This window comes from Pseudorca crassidens, chromosome 6, assembly GCF_039906515.1.
Source record: "Pseudorca crassidens isolate mPseCra1 chromosome 6, mPseCra1.hap1, whole genome shotgun sequence".
NCBI lineage: Eukaryota > Metazoa > Chordata > Mammalia > Artiodactyla > Delphinidae > Pseudorca > Pseudorca crassidens.
In genome coordinates this window covers 40,619,124-40,638,787 of record NC_090301.1, presented here as the reverse complement: position 1 = coordinate 40,638,787, position 19,664 = coordinate 40,619,124, and positions in this window count along the sequence as shown.

Below are 19,664 nucleotides of genomic sequence, written 5' to 3'. Positions count from 1 at the left end.
TTGTGTTGTATTAAGCCACAGTTTGTGTACTTTGATAGAGCAACAACAGAAAACTAATACAATGTGACTTTCCCTCACATCTCCTTTTTTCCCAATCATCTAATCATATTTCCTTTAGACCCTTGACACACATCTAAGCTATCAGCCAATTCCCAAGCAGACCACAATTTCCTCCATACCAAGGAGATAGCCACATGTATTACTCCGCTGCTATTTTGGTCCACTCTTGGATTAGACTGTAGTGAGGCAACAGTCTATATTCAACTCAGCATCATATCAAGGTGAATCCATGAACTGGGTTTGATTTTTGCCTTCTTCTACCAGCATGCCATAGGAAAATTCTCCACAAGGGCATAGGTTTGAGCTGAGTAAAAGGGGTTAGTGCAATAGAAGCAAATGGCATGATATTGGAACCACTTGTTTGTATAATTTATTTAAACCCTCTGAACATGCTCAAGCCAAATCCTGAATAAGATTTTGCCATCATATTATGAACTTTTGACTTGACTAATTTAAAAAATCCAGCTCACGATCGTTAGTTCCTATTATGTGGTCACCCGAAATTTCATGATTAGCTACTCTCTCTGTCTGGGCCTAGTATCCCAGGAGAAACTTTTCTAGTTCTAAGTAGTTCACTGCTGTTCAAGGAATTTGTCATGAACTCCATAAACATCTGTATCTAGAATCCTGGGATCAGCGCGGCCTGAGTGGCAAAGCAGATTGTGGGAGAGTCCCAACCTGCTACAGAATCCTCTCTTCTAAGGGCACAACTCAAAACTGCAAGCCTTTTAGGCCATAAAATATATACTTAAAAATGATATTTCTAATAGTGATATACGCTGTATTTCAAAGTGTGGAATATGGTGTCTCCAAAATCTAAAAAGTTTCATTGGTGTTTGCCTTTATCTTAGAGGGGACACTCTGGCATAACAAAGATCACTGAACTTCTAAAAAGTGCACCCCAGAATCTTTCTCAGGTTTACAGCAAAGATTTTTTGATTCATTTCTCTTACAAGGACATCCAAAGTACCTGCCCTTTTCTGCACATTAGGTCCAGCAAGCACAATGTCATCAAAAGAGTGATGTTTGCAGAATGTCAATCAAGTCAATCAAGGTCCCTTTAGACTTTACTGTAATAGCAGAATTAACATAGCTCTGGGATAACCTAGTAAATATGAACTGTTCCCTTTCCCATGTGAATGCAAACTATATTGATCTTTCCTGGTGGGGATTAACAAAATGTGTTCACCAGATCAGCAGTCACATACCAAGTTCCAAAGGCGATGACAATTTGTTCCAGCGTAGAAATTACATCAGCACGGCAACAACTATGATTAGAATTATCACTTGATTACATTTTTAGGAGTCAACAGTCATTCTCTATTAACCATCTAGGTTTTCCAGAGGTCATCCTGTTGAACTAAACAGACAATTACAAGGACCACAGCACTTAGTAGGGTGTCAATTGTTTCTGCAATTCCAACCAGGATGCAGTGTTACTTTTGACTTAACTTGTCTAATGGTGGATGTGGGAGGGGGATTGTGAATATTTTCCAGAGCTTGCATTTGACCTTTCTACCAAGGTGGCTTTTGCTCTATAGACCAGAAAACTAATGTGAGGGTCCTACATATCAATTCTGATTATGCTCTCAGGACCAGGAAAATAATCATAGGGTGGTCCTTAGCTCCATTGGACCATTAGTAAATGTTTTTAAACCAGAAATCAATTTAGTATCGTATTATCTCAGACTCTGTATCCAATAGCTCTGAAAGGGTCTGAATATCCTTTTTTATTCCCGGTATACAGTTACTCTAGCAAATTGCCATGGGTCCATTTGAGAAATGAGAGAGAAATGCAGCAACTTTTCAGAGTCCTTGCTCAAAGGTAAAGGGGTTTCTCTTCATTTGATGTCCTCTAGGTCTAAAAAATGGCTCAGATCTAGAAAATTAGGTGAGAAATTTTCCATTTTGGTGGCTGACACCAGCCTTCTGTTCACCAGATTTTGATAGATTTTAGTCATATAAATCAAGGAATAACATTATTTGCTGTTAACATATCCTGTCTTTTGAACATCATGGTCTATAAGCCATTGCTACAGATTTCTGCAAGTCAGTGATCTCTGGTTGTCATTCTGGCCTTACTAGCTATTAGGGTAAATATGTCACTTTCTCACTCAGGTTTACTGCCCTATGCTCTTTCAGATTCCTACTACCATTATTAAATTTAAAGAACCCTTTTCTTGGCAACAACACCTAAATTCAACCCTGACAGAAAAGATGGTCATCACTGAGATTCTCAGTGATGCCATTAATTCTTCAGTAGTACATACCTTAATGCTTTATTTAAAGAAGTATCCTTGGGTCATTTCTAGGTACCAGTCAAAAAAATAATAATAATCTACTCTAATACATTCACATCCACCTCTCACAGGCACCAGACTTCTTTTTCAAAACTTTGTCAAAGTGGTTCTGACAAGTCCTTCTTATTTCCTCTAAGCCACTATTATGTCCAAGCTTCAAGGTACCATACCCATCGTCTCATGGGAAAGAGTCCCCTTGCCATAGCAACTGTATCCAGCCTATATTTTGTTACTCCCCAGTGTATCACCCTCAAGATCAACCCTCTTATTGTTTCCCTTGTTCTCACTATACATATTAGCCAGGTACTGCAGCTCTTTTGTTGAATAAGTTATTTCTGTAGAGGGACTGGACTTCTCTACTCACATTATATTGTGACAACTATAGTTATTAGAGGCAATAAATGTAAGCATGAGTGGAACTTGAGGAAAACAAACATCATCTTGTGAGGCTTTTATCTCACAAAGCCTTTGAATCTTCTCCAAATAATGGGAGGCTGTTAAAATCTTATAAGATGGAAGCAGCAACTTTTACTGGTCTGGAGGGAACCATAATTTGGGGTCTCAAGTTTATCTGGTACCTCTATCCAAATGCCCTTAACCTCTTTCTCTGGGACCCACTCCTTTTCCCAAGGCCTTAGTTTAGCACAGAAGACCATCTAAGTTTGTACCTTCAGTACCATTTATAACTCTGTAACTCTTAAAACCAAATTTTGGTTCTGATTTGTCATACAGTCTTCAGGTAGCCTGAACCTGGCTGGTGCATTAGACCTATATTGTCATACTGGATGTTCAAAATCAGAAATTAATGAAGCCAAGTGCTTACATCACAAATTCCCTTAAACCTGTTCCAGATGGCCTGTAGGTACCTCTTAGTGAACATACCATGTAACTTAGATTTCAGGACATTTCTAACAGGTGACTGACATCTTTTCCCCCAGTCTTTTGCCTGACTCCATCCACTTTGTTCTCAATCCAAATGTCAACCACGCAAGGACACATTTCCTGACCTTTCCATCTAGAGAAGGACTCCTAAGTCTCCCTTTCTCTCTTTCACATTTAGTGCTTTTTTCAAATAAAACTTTTCATTAATTGAAATCCCCCTGTTTATATCTTATTTGCTTATATTAGTCTTCTTTCAATGAAGAATGATTTCACAAGATCAGTGATTTCTCCAGGTTTTTTTTTTTTTTTCATTTCTGCATCTTGAATTCCTAGAACAGACTACAACATACTAGGACATGTCACTTGCTAAAAACAATTAAAAAATGCACCTCTCTGAGACTCAGAAAATCTGATTTCCCTGAAGGTTGCAGTTTTGTTAGCCATAAGGTTATCTATAGAGAAAGAGATGGTCAGCTGGAGATAAAAATATCAGCATTAGTCATGATTAGCTGACTGGAGGATACGCAGACAAAGGGTTTGCTAACATTCCCTGATTTAGAAAGATTCATCCACTAAGTCTCAGGAGCAACTGGACAAGCATAAAATTCCCCTCTGGTTCAAGCTTTTAATTTTGTAGCAGAGAGAAGTCTAGAATGAGCCCTCTTTATCTATAGGCTGAACTTAAGAATAAAAGAGAGACCAGAGGACCTTAGTCTTTCCTGATCATTTCTATGAGAACAACCGATTATATATGCTAATCTTCATCCAGTACAGAGGTGAGAAAAAAGATAAGGAACTTCTACTTCAGTGTCCCCCATATGGAAACCTGATATCACATAGATGACATTCTGCCTCTTGTCATCCCCAAGGCTGGTTTTGGCAAAGCTGTATGTTTCATATTTTATTAAAGACTATCAAAATTTGAGTAAAAGTATATTGGGGGGAGAGATAAATTAGGAGTTTGGGATTAACATATACACACTACTATATATAAAATAGATAAACAACAAGGACCTACTATATAGCACAGGGAACTATATTCAATATCTTGTAATAACCTATAATGGAAAATAATCTGAAAAAGAATATATATATGTGTGTGTGTATATATACATATATATAGAATCTGAATCACTTTGCTGTACACCTGAAACTAACACATTATAAATTAACTATACTTCAATTAAAAATGGTAAAAAGTAAAAGTAAATTTGGAAGTCAGTAGAGGAATGAGAGTTCTAATCAAATTATAGTTTTAGAACAGCTAAGAGTTCATAATAAATTGAACACTGAAATGCTTTATTGAATCCCCAGTATACTAATCACAATTATATTGCAAACTTGAACAGGTTCAGTAATATTAGTCCTGCCTGATTTTTCTTATGATAAAACCCCCATTTTTCTACCTCTAACTGTTGCTTCTTGATTTCCTTCTGCCAGAAAAAAATATCTGACATTCCATTCCTCCCCTACAACCTCACCCAGCTTCCTTGGTCAAATCAAAACTGAACTCAAAGATGACTTTCTGTACTCAAACTTTCTTAACCCTACTTGTGTTAGATTATTCCTGTGTATTGCCCTTATTTTGTGTAAGAGCATTATACATTTTTGCCTGGGACCCTGTGATTTGCAGTGATGCACACGTGGGAGTATACTTCCACTCCTCATTCCCCTTGGGCTTAGCTATTTGCTTTGGCCAATAGAATATGAGCAGACCTGATGTAAGCCATGTTTTAGCAGATACTTGGAGCTCCTATATGGTTGGCTTTTGTTCTCTTTCCCTCTGTTTAGTGAAAATCATGTCTTAAATAGGGAAGGCTTCTTATCCTGCGTCTTAGAATGAGAAAACTCATGGAGTAAATCTATATTAGCTGATCCACAACCCCTCACATATAATGTGTCAAGAAATAAATGTGTGTTGTTGTAAACCACTGAAATTTGAAGAGTTTTTTGATCTCATAGTAAAGCTGGCTAATAAAATTGCATATGGACATGTTTCATTTTATTTAAGCCTTAGAACAATCTGTTTGTGGATATGATAAATCATATATTCTGTATGATTTACCTATTTCCATCTGTTTGTGTGTGATCAATGTATTTATCCCAAATCCTTTGGGATATGGTTTCAGAAAAAGAGAAAACACACATATCTCTATTATAAGTCACCCATTTTTTAAATAAAGATTTGAAAATCAGTCCTAAAAGGAGGCCTCACATAAGCAGGTCCAGATGTAATGTATCTTTATGTAATGTATCTTTATCTTTGTCTTTATGTGGACCTCACATAAGCAGGTCCAGATGTAATGTATCTTTATGTGGCATTTTCCTATGCCTCTGTATTTCCTATGAAATTTGCTGCTGCTAAAGACACTCTATTTACAGGTAAGATGTTGGGAAGCTGATAAAAAAAAAAAATTCTTCCTTGCTGTTGTTTTTAGTTCTCAAGCTTACATTTTCAATCAAGAAAGACACACTAACAAGCAATGGTATAAAGAAATGCTTGATATTAGGCCTTTTTTGTTCTTGGGCCAAATTTAATTTCAGCAAAAGCACATCATTATCCAAGAGAAAGGATAAAAGGAAAAGTCAGTTTTCTAACGTCCCTGAATATTCCTGCCTTTTACCTTTGACTGGCCCAGAAAACCTGTATTCCTACAAAGACTATTTCATAAAAAGATTTGACCCAGCGTAACATGCATTGTCTTAACCATTTCTGAATTTATATACTCCTTGAGGGAAAGAATCAAATCTTACTCTTCTCAGAATATCTACTTAGTGCCTAACTTGTTACTCCTAAAGCAGTGGGCATTTGGAAAATGCATGTGAAATAAATATATAATGTTAGTTTAATATTGTTTGTAAGCATAGTTAATATTTTGTAAGGAGGGTAATAATAACTAATATTTTACATATACCAAACTAAAAGGATGGTTAATGGAACAAAATTCTGTACTATGACATATATTAGTAAATGCTGCTTGAGTAGCCAAAAGGATGGGTCTAGAAATTATATAAAAATTATAGAATGGAGTTTTTTCCAAATAATAACTATGAACTTTTAGAAAATATTCCAATGGCGAATCAATACAGCATGCTGACATGCAACAATTTTGTGGAACTACCTATGCAGACAAATCTTCAGCAAAACACTTTCCTGCAGTTCATAATTGCTGCCCTTAATCATGAACATTTCTCTCAATAGGGATATGGGTCATAAATTGGTTTTGTGGCCCTTGTGCAAATGTGCATTCAAACATTGTCAAGCTGACCTAGAGGGGTGGGATGGCGAGGGTGGGAGGGAGGCTCAAGAGGGAGCGGATATGGGGATATATGTATGGATGTGGCTGATTCACTCTGTTGTACAACAGAAACTAACACAGCATTGTGAAGCAATTATACTCCAATAAAGATGTATAGAAACAAAAACAAAAATAAACATTGCCAAGCATGAAAGTCATCAACAGAGTGACATTTAGATATAGGAATATTTCTTTAGAAATCCTGTGTTCTCTATGATGAAATGGTGCTAAATTGGCATGAAAAAAAAACTAATAATATTTTCTTCAGTAACAGGATGATAGAAGGGAAAAGAAAGTCTTTCTTATTAGAAATGAGAAAGGATGGGCTGGATAGTTTTAAAATTAATACAAGAGCTGTTCATATTTTTAACCAAATGTAGAAGCCAAGGAAAGGTAAGTTAGAACTTTTTTGAATTTTTTTCCACAGATAACTCCATTGATACTATCCTTATTAAAGGAGAGTAAATTGCATGTCCCCAGACATTTTTGATTAAATAACCAATAAAACTGAGATTATTGGCTATTTCTCTGAGGCATTGGAATACTACTAACAGACTGAAAATTAACTCCCCAGTGGCAAGGATATTTTTGTTTTATTAAAGCTTTATATAAAATATTGCTGCCTGATATTTTGTTTATTCATCTTTAGAGTCAACTTTATAATATTTTTAAATGCTAAAACAGCAATCTGAATTGCCATGGCATGTGGTAGAAAGTTTTGTTTATCACACACTGTAAAAATATTATTCTATTTTTTAATATGTGGTAGCACTAACTTCTGTTTTATTTAATTGTATCCTTTCTAGTATGCTTGCTTACAAACAGATTTGCCATTAGATAATGATTAATTTATGATGATAAACAGAAATTTAGTATAATTTGAAGGGAATACAAACTATTGAATATCACATAATCTAATATTAACATCATTATTAGAAAGGGAAAATATGACTGAGAACTTCAAGTTATTTAAAGATAAGTTGCACTTACTCTGCTGTTATCACTACAATATATTGTAATATATAAAGAGATAGAAGGATACATAGATATAGATAGATAATTGCAATTTCTAAAAGTGTGTATGAAAACTACCTTATTTTTACTTTTATCTTTGATACCTTTTCATTGCTGTTATATTAGTATTTTCAAAGATAACATCCAACCCCAAATAATTTAATGAATATTTAGAATTCTTTATAGAGGCCAATTATTATTTATATATTTTATACGTATATATTTGAATTCAAGTGTAAGGCAATAAAGTATGTCAACTTTCACAGCATAGTCTAAAACAGTGAATTTGGAGCTGATAAGAAATAAATAGATAGCTGGCATATATGCCTCTTTGATATTAAGAATGAATATTCATTTGTACTTTGATCACTTTTTGAAAATATATTTTGGTGTGACATACTTAACATCAGTATAAAATGAAAACATCTTAAGATGGCATGAATGATTACATAATATGACCCTCTTTTTTACAAACTTTTGTTTCTATTTTAATCTTTATTGTTTTATCAAATAAGCTACAGGGAACACAAGAAAACAAACACTCAGAATATTCCTATTTTCCCATTCTCTTGTCTGCTACAGTGGATAACTAGAATTTAGAAAAACTAAGCATATTTTAAGTACGTACTCGAGGCAAGTACCTTTATTATGTCCATGATAAAATGGCCCAGTCACATGTCTATTTTGCTCTTTCCTAAAAGGAAATCTATTATCTCCCCACTATAACTTCATCACCTTCAGCTTGTGTTTAATTTAATATTCTCCCTAATGATCTCTAAGGCAATATCTGCAGCACTTTATTCAAAAATATTTAGTTATACAAGTACACAGATACAGAACTTTTTAAAAAAGGTTAATATCGTGAATAATGATTTCAACTTTAAAAAAGGAAATAAACAACTACTTCCCTATAATGTGTGGGTTGCTTCTTTTCTTTTTTTTTTTTGAATAAGAGAGAAAATCATTCAGTGATTTCAATTTATCCTGTGAAAGTGAGTAGACTAAATTACACTTTATTACTTCCCTCAAGTAGTTAATTAAAGTAGGTTGCTCAGTGACTCATTATTGCAAAATGATGTTTTATTTAAATGTGAATGAGCAAGAATCCTTAAACTACAAAAACCAAATGAATTCAGCCTAAGGACTTGAACTGTGTTTTGATTCCTTCCATGAGACTTATAAAAGAGTGGGCAAGATAAGACATTTTGGAAAAAATCAAATCTTAATAACATCTATTACACTAGATGACTAAAAATATATAATCCTCTTTTCATCAATAGAAGATAAGGATTGGGTACTAGGGTTTCATCGATTAAGATGTGGCAGTTTTGATCTGTCTTTGGTGGCGATTGTGTGTGAGGGTTGGGAATTTGATGAGATTTGAAAATTCTAAAACTTGATACATCAAAGCTACTGTCATTCAGAGAAAAAATATATTTTTCACAGGCCCCTCTCACTACATCAGAAGCCAGGGCAGATATATTTTAAAATAATTCCCTACAACAAAAATAGTGACAAAGGATAGATGTTTAATTCTCACTTAAGAAAAAGGCATATTCAGTATTCTTTATTGGTGGGTGGCTCTCGTACTCTCTTACAAGTGGTGATTCTGGGAACAAGGCCACTGCTATCATCGTCAGCATATGAATCCCAAAATCTCAGTTTGTCTGCAGTGAACCAATGGAAGAAGGAAAGTGCATGGAGGATTGTAAGTGGGAGATTTATTTTTGTCTAAATCCTCCTAAGCTAAAATTTAAAAAGTAAAAGTCTGACTACTAATTGCTCAATTTTTTTTCTATTTATTAAGGAAATAAATTTTTAAAATGAAAATGTTCCTTGTTTATTTACCACTAACAAACTATTCTCCTTTTTTATATATTTAGGGCCAAATTATACTTATTAAATAACTTTATGTCTCATTAAACATTTGTTACTATTTTTATAAGATGAGAAATACATGAATAGCTAATTACTTCTACAAAGCTTACTATGTGTCAGACACTGTTCTAAGTGTTCTACAGGACTTAGATATTTAATCTTAACAGCAATACCCTGATGTAACATCTATGCCATCCCCAGTATACAGTGACAATGGCCCCAGAGAAGTTAAGTGATATCTAGTAAGTGGAAAATCGTGTATCTGAAGCCAGGACGTTTTGCTCCAGAGTCTATACTTTTAACCACCTTATTATAAGTTCAGGAAACTAACATTTTTCTTTTTTCTTTTTTCATTCCGACTTCCAAGATAGTATTTGTTCATAGATTGTTTCAAGTAGGAGACTTGTGAATCACTTAGAGACCACATTAGCTTCAAACACTACTACTTGTTAAATATACCGCATGTTAAAAATGCTTAGAAGTAATTTGTAGATCGTTTCCCTATATATTTGTGGAACTAAATGCAAACTTTATCTTAAGATTGCTATTTGACTTCTTTACACAGTAGCGTTTTGTCATGTCCAAGAATATAACACATCATCAGCACAGCTGCGCGATCCCAGGAAGTTTTAGATGCATGAGCAATGTTAGCATATTGTAAGACCATACAGCTGGCAGGCCTCTCTGACCTGAGGAACCCACAGTTATTCATAACCAGGGTGTTAGTCTTATCATCTCTCCTGTTGTCAGGGAAAGACACTTTGGAAGAAACAAGAGATGATCACTAATCTTATTTTCAGGAATTGCAAAGGGAATTTTGTCAAGCTTCTTGTCTCATAAGAAATAAATACATTTTTCAGAGTGTTTTTTTGTTTGTTTGTTTTGGCTGCATTGGGTCTTCGTTGCTGCGCACAGGCTTTCTCTAGTTGCGGCGAGCGGGAGCTATTCGTTGTTGTGTACAGGCTCCCCTCTGCAGTGTTTTCTCTTGTTGCAGAGCATGGGCTCTAGGCACTCCAGCTTCAGTAGTTGTGCCGCCAGGGCTCAGTAGTTGTGGCGTGTGGGCTTAGTTGCTCCACGGCATGTGGGATATTCCCAGGCCAGGGATTGAACCCGTGTCCCCTTCATTAGCAGGCAGATTCATAACTACTGTGCCACCAGGGAAGTCCTTTCAAAGTGTTTTGATTCAGTCCCTGGTAAGTTTTCTGTGATTTATATTGACACATGCATTTTTTTGCTAAGTTTTACATGGTATATATATATATATATATATATATGGTCTTTTCTGCTCTCTTCATGCCAGTGGCAAAGCTTATTACTTGTGAAGTTATAAATTTAAGGATTAGGTCTATAGATGACTTGCTAGAAGTTTCTACTAAGGATGCTTACTTTAAATATTAGATGTATCCATAAATTCTTTAATAAATCAAATTTATTATTTGAAAGGTAGCATTCTGTATAAATACACAAAATGATTTACCCAGGTCTCTTTTTTGGAGCTCCTCCACAGCCTACCATTATTAATAACATTAACATTAATGACAAAATAATAATGATATTAATATAGGCACAATTACTGAGTGTTTAATATGTGTCATTCAGTATGTTAAGCAATTAAAAAATATAGATCCTGTATAGCTTTAGAATGGCTAGAATAGATTTGATGGAAAGTAGACATTTCCCTTGTTTGTTTTTACTTTGGACATCACTATAGCCCAATGTTTCCACACAAAAAATTCAACAAGAGAAAATTTATGTCAGAGAGAATAAGATGGATCAAACAATTCAAATGTTAGGAATATTTTTTCTTCAGAGAAATAAGTAAATCCTTTCATTTCTGGCATTAAAGGTGAAAATTACTCTTGCTCTGCATAACGGCTACTTGAAAATAACTTAAAACTAGTTTTCACTTTAAAAAAATTTAAAATTTTCTCTGTCATAATTTGTACTTTGATCACTGTCATCTCTTTTTGGATAGCAACCCACCAGAATTTTTTTAAAGTTAAAGATAATACATATATGTATACTATATATATATATATATTACATGCACATATACTGCGAGTCACAATTACAATTGTGATCATTTTGAGTATAAATGCCTCTTGCATCTTCTCCCTCTTATAATTCCTAAATTGATGTAAGCTAGGAAATGTGGTAAACATAGAGGTTAGAATTGTGTGTAAAATAAGAGTAAAATGGATAAGGAACCCATATCCATATCCATGGAAGCAACTGGAATCTGAGAAACTTTTTCGTGATTATTTTGTATGAGCTTTTTATCAGACAGGATTTTGCCTATTTAATTTCCTTGTCTGGAGAAATTCAGTTCCTTGAAGGTGCAGTAATTTAACATAAATGAATGAAGTGATCCTCAGTAAGACAAAAGATTTATGCCATAATTGTATTATAGCAAATAGCAATGCCTAATTATATTGCCTGTTAAAGCCATTTTTTTGGCAATGTACAATAAAACAACCAAACAACTTGCATCAAGTCACATCTTGTCAATAGTTTGCTACCTTGGGATAGATGCTTTGTTTTAGTTTCAATTTGTCACTTATATTAGAGTAAGTGACGTGGCCATAGACCACACCCTCCAGTTAAGAAGCTTAGAAGCTAGACCCTGAAGCCAGGCTTGTTGTTTGAAATCCTAGATCTACCATTTGCTTGGTGTAAGACTTTGGGCAAATTTATTGACTACCGTCTTCAAATGTTGTTGTGAGGTCTGAGGTACTACATATAAAGTATTTAGTACAGTACATGGAAAATAGTAGGTCTCAAGTTAATGGAAGTTGTTGTAAGTACATGCAATTATTTTTACTAATACTCCTTTTAGGGTGCTATATCTTTCTCTGGATTTTTACTTTCAAAATGACAAGGCTTTGATTTGTGCAGATATTCTGTATTTCCTGTATTATGAGGACTTTGAAAATATTTACTCCTGCCATTGAGGACGTTCATGGTAATAAGCAAATTTTGAAAGAACAAATTACTATGTGTTCTTTAACTGTAGGCACCATAAATTGGTGATTCACATACACCATCAGACAAAGTTGTAAAAACATTGTTTCTTTCCAAAAACATGAAGAGGGGATAGCGAGAGATGTTATTAGAGTTTACTACATAAGTGTACACCTGCATATGACCTTACACAGTACATGTATGTGTTCCTGTAACTGTGAGTGTCTGTGTTAACAGAAATTATTAGCCTTGAGGATATGGCCAAATGACAGAAAAAGGGTAGGTTTTTATTTTCATAACAATCTATTTGGCTACACGTCATCATCTTGCACATTTTATTTCTTAACTCAAAAGGAGGAAGAAAACATAAACATTGCTTACAACTTTGAAAAGAAGCATATTTTATTTAAAAATATGCAAAAAGTATTTTATTCAACTCAGTTCATTGTCATTAGAGGCCTAAATAAACTTACAAAAATAACAGAACTAATGGTTCAGAGTGAAAAATCTAAGAATGTCTCCTAGTGTGCATGATGAATTCAAATCATTTAATTTTAAACATGAGAGAAGATACTTATATGAGTTAGTGGGAAGGAACTGCTGCAAGACTTACTCTAAACAATACTGTCCTCATACATCTTCAGTATTTAGTCATAATGAGACCATTTCTATGGAAATGAGGCTATCACTTAGTAGTTTCTTACAATTGCTTCATTCACAATAGTTCTTTGAGATCAATGATATATTTTAGTGCAACTTCCCAGGAACTTCCTTTGTTATAAGAACCAAAGGCAGCGAAGAAATATTTTATAGAGATATAATTCACCATGCTCACAAACCACCTTCACATTTTCAGATCGCATTAGAAAGTTTAAAGATGGAATTTTATGTAACTGTTATAAGAATTAATAATAGTAAATACCTCTTGGGACTCAACATGTTTCTATCATAACTCTATATAGAGTGTACTCCATATGGTCTGGGTATCAAAATCAGGGCAATAACAACATATGGATGAACTTCATCAACCTGATACTACAGTTATGAAGTCATTTACAATTAAATGGACAGGCAGATTCTTTTAAATTAATATTTTGTTTATGTGTTTCTGTCAGTATCAGTACAGAAAAATGTTAATAAAATGGGTTTTAATCAGATAGAATTGGATTTGAATTTGGCTTTATCTCTTCACAGGAAAAAATTCTGAATGTCCTTTTACCTTATTATTATTTTTTTGCCTTTACCAATGTGTTGTTTATTTATCTATCTATTTATTTATTTATTTATTTTAATTTTTTTGTGGTAAGCGGGCCTCTCACTGTCGTGGCCTCTCCCGTTGAGGAGCACAGGCTCCAGATGCACAGGCTCAGCGGCCACGGCTCCCAGGCCTAGCCGCTCCACGGCATGTGGGATCTTACCGGACTGGGGCATGAACCTGTGTCCCCTGCATTGGCAGGCGGACTCTCAACCACTGCACCACCAGGGAAGTCCCTATTTTTTACAGCTTTAATGAGATATAATCAGCCTATAACATAAGGTGTACAACATAAGGTGTATAACATAAGGTGTAAGTTTAAGGTGTACAACATGTATTTGATAAACTTATATATTGCAAAATAATTACCACCACAGTGTTAGCTAATACCTCCATCATGTCACATAATTATCACTTTTTGGTCATGGCAGTATTTAAGATCTATTTATTTAGCAACTTTCAACTATATAATACAGTGTTATTAGCTATAATAACCATGCTTTAAAATAGATCTATAGAACTTAGTCATCTTAATACTAGAAGTTTGCAATCTTTGACCAACATCTCCCCATTTCCCCTACCTCTCAGATCTTGGTAACCACCACTACACTCTCTTTCTATGAGTTCACCTTTTCTAGATTCCATATATAAGTGATATAATACAGTATTCGTCTTTCTCTGAATTATTTCACTTAGCGTAATGCCCTCAAGTATTATACAAGTTATCACAAACGGCGAGACATGATTCTTTCTCATGACTCAGTGATATTCCATTATATATACATACCAGATCTTCTTTATCAATTAATCCATTGAGGGAAACTTAGGTTTTGTATCAGGTTGCTTTTTATTTTCACATATTTTCACGTTACAGTTAGTGTGCTTTATTTTCACCTTGAGGAACTCCTTTCAGCAATTTTGTCAGGCAGGGCTCATGGTGATAAAATCTCTCAGTTTTTGTTTTGGAAAGTCTTATTGATTTATTTATATCCTTTTACCTTATTAACCTTTGTTTCACATGTAAAATATGGTTGATAACACTCCCCCCATGGATTTATGGTAATATATGCCTGAAAATTCAGTGAGATAATGAGTCCAAAGTACATACCAGAATGCCTAGAATATATTAAGTGCTTGATAAATAATGTTTTTATTAGTATTTATTAGTATACTAAGATGGTATGTATATTCCTGTTTTCAATCCAGAAAAATATTATAAAAATAAGAAAATTGTCACTCAATTCAAATTGTCTCTTTTGTTCTAGAATAAATTTTCATTAAGGAAAAATATATAAATCATCTAATTCTCCTACCAATAAAAAATACTTTCAAGGAACATGTTAATAAAATTAATTATTTAGCAAAATCCTGGGAGGGATCTTTTTACATGCAGCAATACATTCTCACCTTCTTTTTATCCACATCCTCTAATCATTGCAGGCCCTTTAGACATAGTAAAACTGATTTCAATGAGCATACCAAGTCGTTTCTTTCTCATAGAATTTGGAATTAAAATATAAAAATAAAATAAAAATATCCAGTTTATGTTAATACTCTATATCAATTTAATAAAATTGAAAAATGCATTTATTAAAATTGCTTAATGGAATTGCATGAAGGTTTTCAAAAGGTATACCCTTCCACTCACAAGATAAATAAGTGCTAGGGATGTAATATACAACTTGATAAATATAATTAACACTGTTGCATATTAAATATGAAAGTGGTTAAGAGAGTAATTCCTAAGAGTTCTAATTACAAGGAAAAAATTTTTCTTTTATTTTGCATCTATATGAGATGATAGATGTTCACTAAACCTATTGTGGTAATCGTTTCATGATGTATGTAAGTCAAATCATTATGCTGTACAACTTAAGCTTCTACAGTGTATATGTCAATTATATCTCAATAAAACTGGAAGGAAAATTAATTAAGGCCAGTTAACATCTATTTAAGAAGATGGTTCATTGTCAAATTTAGTCAAGACTTCATTAATCCATTTAACCATAGTATTAGAAGTATTTTTCTATAGTTCACATTAAATTATTTCACATTAAATTTATATCCAATATTTACATTAATTCCCTCAGAGTAATATAGAAAAGAAATGTTAAGCTGTAATACTGTGGAGCAAAATACTCCAAATCTAGAATTTGTGCAAAAATTTATATTATTATGAATAAAGTTGTGCAGAATTGGTTTGGTATTGCGTAGCATGACCTACAATCACAGCAAGGTCTTTTTTGATACACCTGCTAGAGTAATGGAAATAAAAGCAAAAATAAACAAATGGGACCTAATGAAACTTCAAAGCTTTTGCACAGCAAAGGAAACCATAAACAAGAACGAAAAGACAACTGTCAGAATGGGAGAAAATATTTGCAAATGAATCAACGGACAAAGGATTAATCTCCAAAATATATAAATAGCTCATGCAGCTCAATATTAAAGAAACAAACAACCCAATCCAAAAATGGGCAGAAGACCTAAATAGACATTTCTCCAAAGAAGACATACAGATTGCCAACAAACACATGAAAGAATGCTCAACACCATTAATCATTAGAGAAATGCAAATCAAAACTACAATGAGGTATCACCTCACACCAGTTAGAGTGGGCATCATCAGAAAATCTACAAGCAACTAATGCTGGAGAGGGTGTGGAGAAAAGGGAACCCTCTTGCACTGTTGGTGGGAATGTAAATTGATACAGCCACTATGGAGAACAGTACAGAGGTTCCTTAAAAAATGAAAAATAGAATTACCATATGATCCAGCAATCCCACTACTGGGCATATACCCACAGAAAACCATAATTCAAATAGATGCATGCACCCCAATGTTCATTGCAGCACTACTTACAATAGCCAGGTCATGGAAGCAACCTAAATGCCCATTGACAGACGAATAGATAAAGAAGATGTGGTACATATATACAATGGAATATTACTCAGCCATAAAAAGGAACAAAACTGGGTCATTTGTTGAGATGTGGATGGATCTAGAGACTGTCAAACAGAGTGAAGTAAGTCAGAAAGAGAAAAACAAATATCGTATATTAATGCATGTATGTGGAACGTAGAAAAATGGTACAGATGAACCGGTTTGCAGGGCAGAAGTTGAGACACAGATGTAGAGAACAAATGTATGGACACCAAGGGGGGAAAGCCGCGGCAGGGTGGGGATCATGGTGTGATGAATTGGGTGATTGGGATTGACATGTATACACGGATGTGTATAAAATTGATGACTAATAAGAACATGCTGTATAAAAAAATAAAATTAAATCTAAAAATTAAAAAAAAGCTAGTTATAAATTATATATGCTCTGAGTGATAGCTTTTGTGAGATACATTTATGCACATTTATTATGTATGTGTACATGTATATACAGATTACATATTTTATATAATTTATCTACGTATGTCATAGACATGGGCAAAAGTTTAGAAAGATTGACTCCAAAGACATGATTCTTCTTGGATATTGGTATTTTAAGTCTTTTGTGTTTTCTTTCACTGAGCTTTTCTGTTTTCTTTGCCTTCAGAATCAAGTAGAACTAGTTAATTAAATATAAAAATATTTACTCTAAATATTAATAAAAATCTCTATCCAAACAAAACAAAACAAAACTATTCCTCAATTTACACTGAACCATTCATGCAACTGTCTCATGTACAAGTATATCTATATCTTCTACTACAGAATTAGAATGCACATAAAACAAATTTCTTATAAAGCTTATTTGTTTGAATCAGGGTTTTTCAACCTGCACACTATTGGCATTTTAAGCCAGACAATTACTTGTTATGGAGAGACTGGCCTGTGCATTGTAAATGTGCAGCTGCATCCCTGGCTTGTACCCAGTAGATGCCCTTTACAGGCTCCTCTCCCCTCCCCACACCCAGGTGTGACAATCAAAAATGTCTCCAGATATTTCCAAATGTCCCCTGAGTATAAAACTACTCCTAGTTGAGAACCACTAGTTGGAATTAAGTTCCAATATAGCCAATAGATAGTAATTGGTTGAAAAATCTCGTTTAATATATAGGTTCCTACTCACCCTCTCCATTCTCTTTTCTTGTAATTTACTTGTTAAGGAAACCAGTAGTTTATCTCAATAGCATTTTCCACAGTCTAATTTTTGGTGGTTGACCTGCCTATGGTGTAATAGAACACATTTCTTTGCCACTTCTATTTCCTATAAATGGGCAGTTAGACCTAGAGAACCCTGGTAAGATTCTGGGTCATTTTTCCAGTATGAGTACTTCAGAGTTGTTATTGCATGCTTCCATCAGAAGGCACATAATGTCAGGTTATTTCTACATTTATGATATTAGATCATTGCACAGAACCAGCATCTTACTCAAAGTTGCAAAATTGAGATATTTTAATGTTATGATTCCTTTTTAAAATATATGACCTTTATTTATAATACTGTAAGAATATATTTTCTCTCATCAACAACTTGGTCACCTTAAGGTACAACTCATATAGAAAGATGCAGAAGAAATTCTGGATTTTTACCCTTTATTTAATGATTTTCAAAATATTTAGTAACTTCATATAGCATTCTCCAAAATTGAACAATAATTTTTTCCTATTTTAAATTATCTTTTAACTCAAGGAGTTAAACATATTTGATACATTTTAATCCATCACAGATATTATTCTTATTGATGTTCATGTTTTCTATTTCTGACTAGGAAGAGATTTTCCAAGTGGGAGCCTAAGTCCACAAATATTACTGTAATAATATTTGTAATATTATTTGTAATATTTGTAACTTCCATACTTTGTAAACTGGCAAGATGTTTACACTACATAAAAATAGATCCTTGCATTATATGTATATTTATACAACATTATTGGAAGATAGACACTGTCTAATGAAAGATACATATTATAAACCCTAGGGCAACCAGTAAAAATGGTAAGAGAATGAGGTCATATTGTATATACCCTCTACCCTCTCCAAACCATACAGAGTCCATTCTACCTACTAATAACACAGTTGCTATTAAGCAGTCTTTTTTTTTTTTTTTAACAGCTTTACTGGAGTGTAGTTGCTTACAATGGTGTGTTAGTATCTGCTTTATAACAAAGTGAGTCAGCTATACATATACATAGATCCCCATATCTCCTCCCTCTTGCTTCTCCCTCTCTCCCACCCTCCCTATACCACCTCTCTAGGTGGTCACAAAGCACTGAGCTGATCTCCCTGTGCTATGTGGTTGCTTCCCACTAGCTATTTTACATTTGGTAGTATATATAAGTCAATGCCACTCTCTCACCTCATCCCAGCTTATCTTCCCACTCCCCGTGTCCTCAAGTCCATTCTCTATGTCTGCATCTTTATTCCTGTGCTGCCCCTAGGTTCTTCAGAACCTTTTTTTTTTTTTTAGATTCCATATATATGTGTTAGCATATGGTATTTGTTTTTCTCTTTCTGACTTACTTCACTCTGTATGACAGACTCTAGGTCCATCCACCTCACCACAAATAACTCAATTTTGTTTCTTTTTATGGCTGAGTAATATTCCATTGTATATATGTGCCACATCTTCTTTATCCATTCATCTCTCAGTGGACACTTACGTTGCTTCCATGTCCTGGCTATTGTAAATAGCACTGCAATGAACATTGTGGTACATGACTTTTTTGAATTATGGTTTTCCCAGGGTATATGCCCAGTAGTGGGATTGCTGGGTCATATGGTAGTTCTATTTGGCGTTTTTTAAGGAACCTAAATACTGTTCTCCATAGTGGCTGTATCAATTTACTTTCCCACCAACAGTGCAAGAGGGTTCCCTTTTCTCCATACCCACTCCAGCATTTATTGTTTGTAGATTTTTTGATGATGGCTATTCTGACCAGCGTGAGGTAATACTTCATTGTAGCTTTGATTTGCATTTCTGTAGTGATTAGTGATGTTGAGCATCCTTTCATGTGTTTGTTGGCAATCTGTATATCTTCTTTGGAGGAATATCTATTTAGGTCTTCTGCCCATTTTT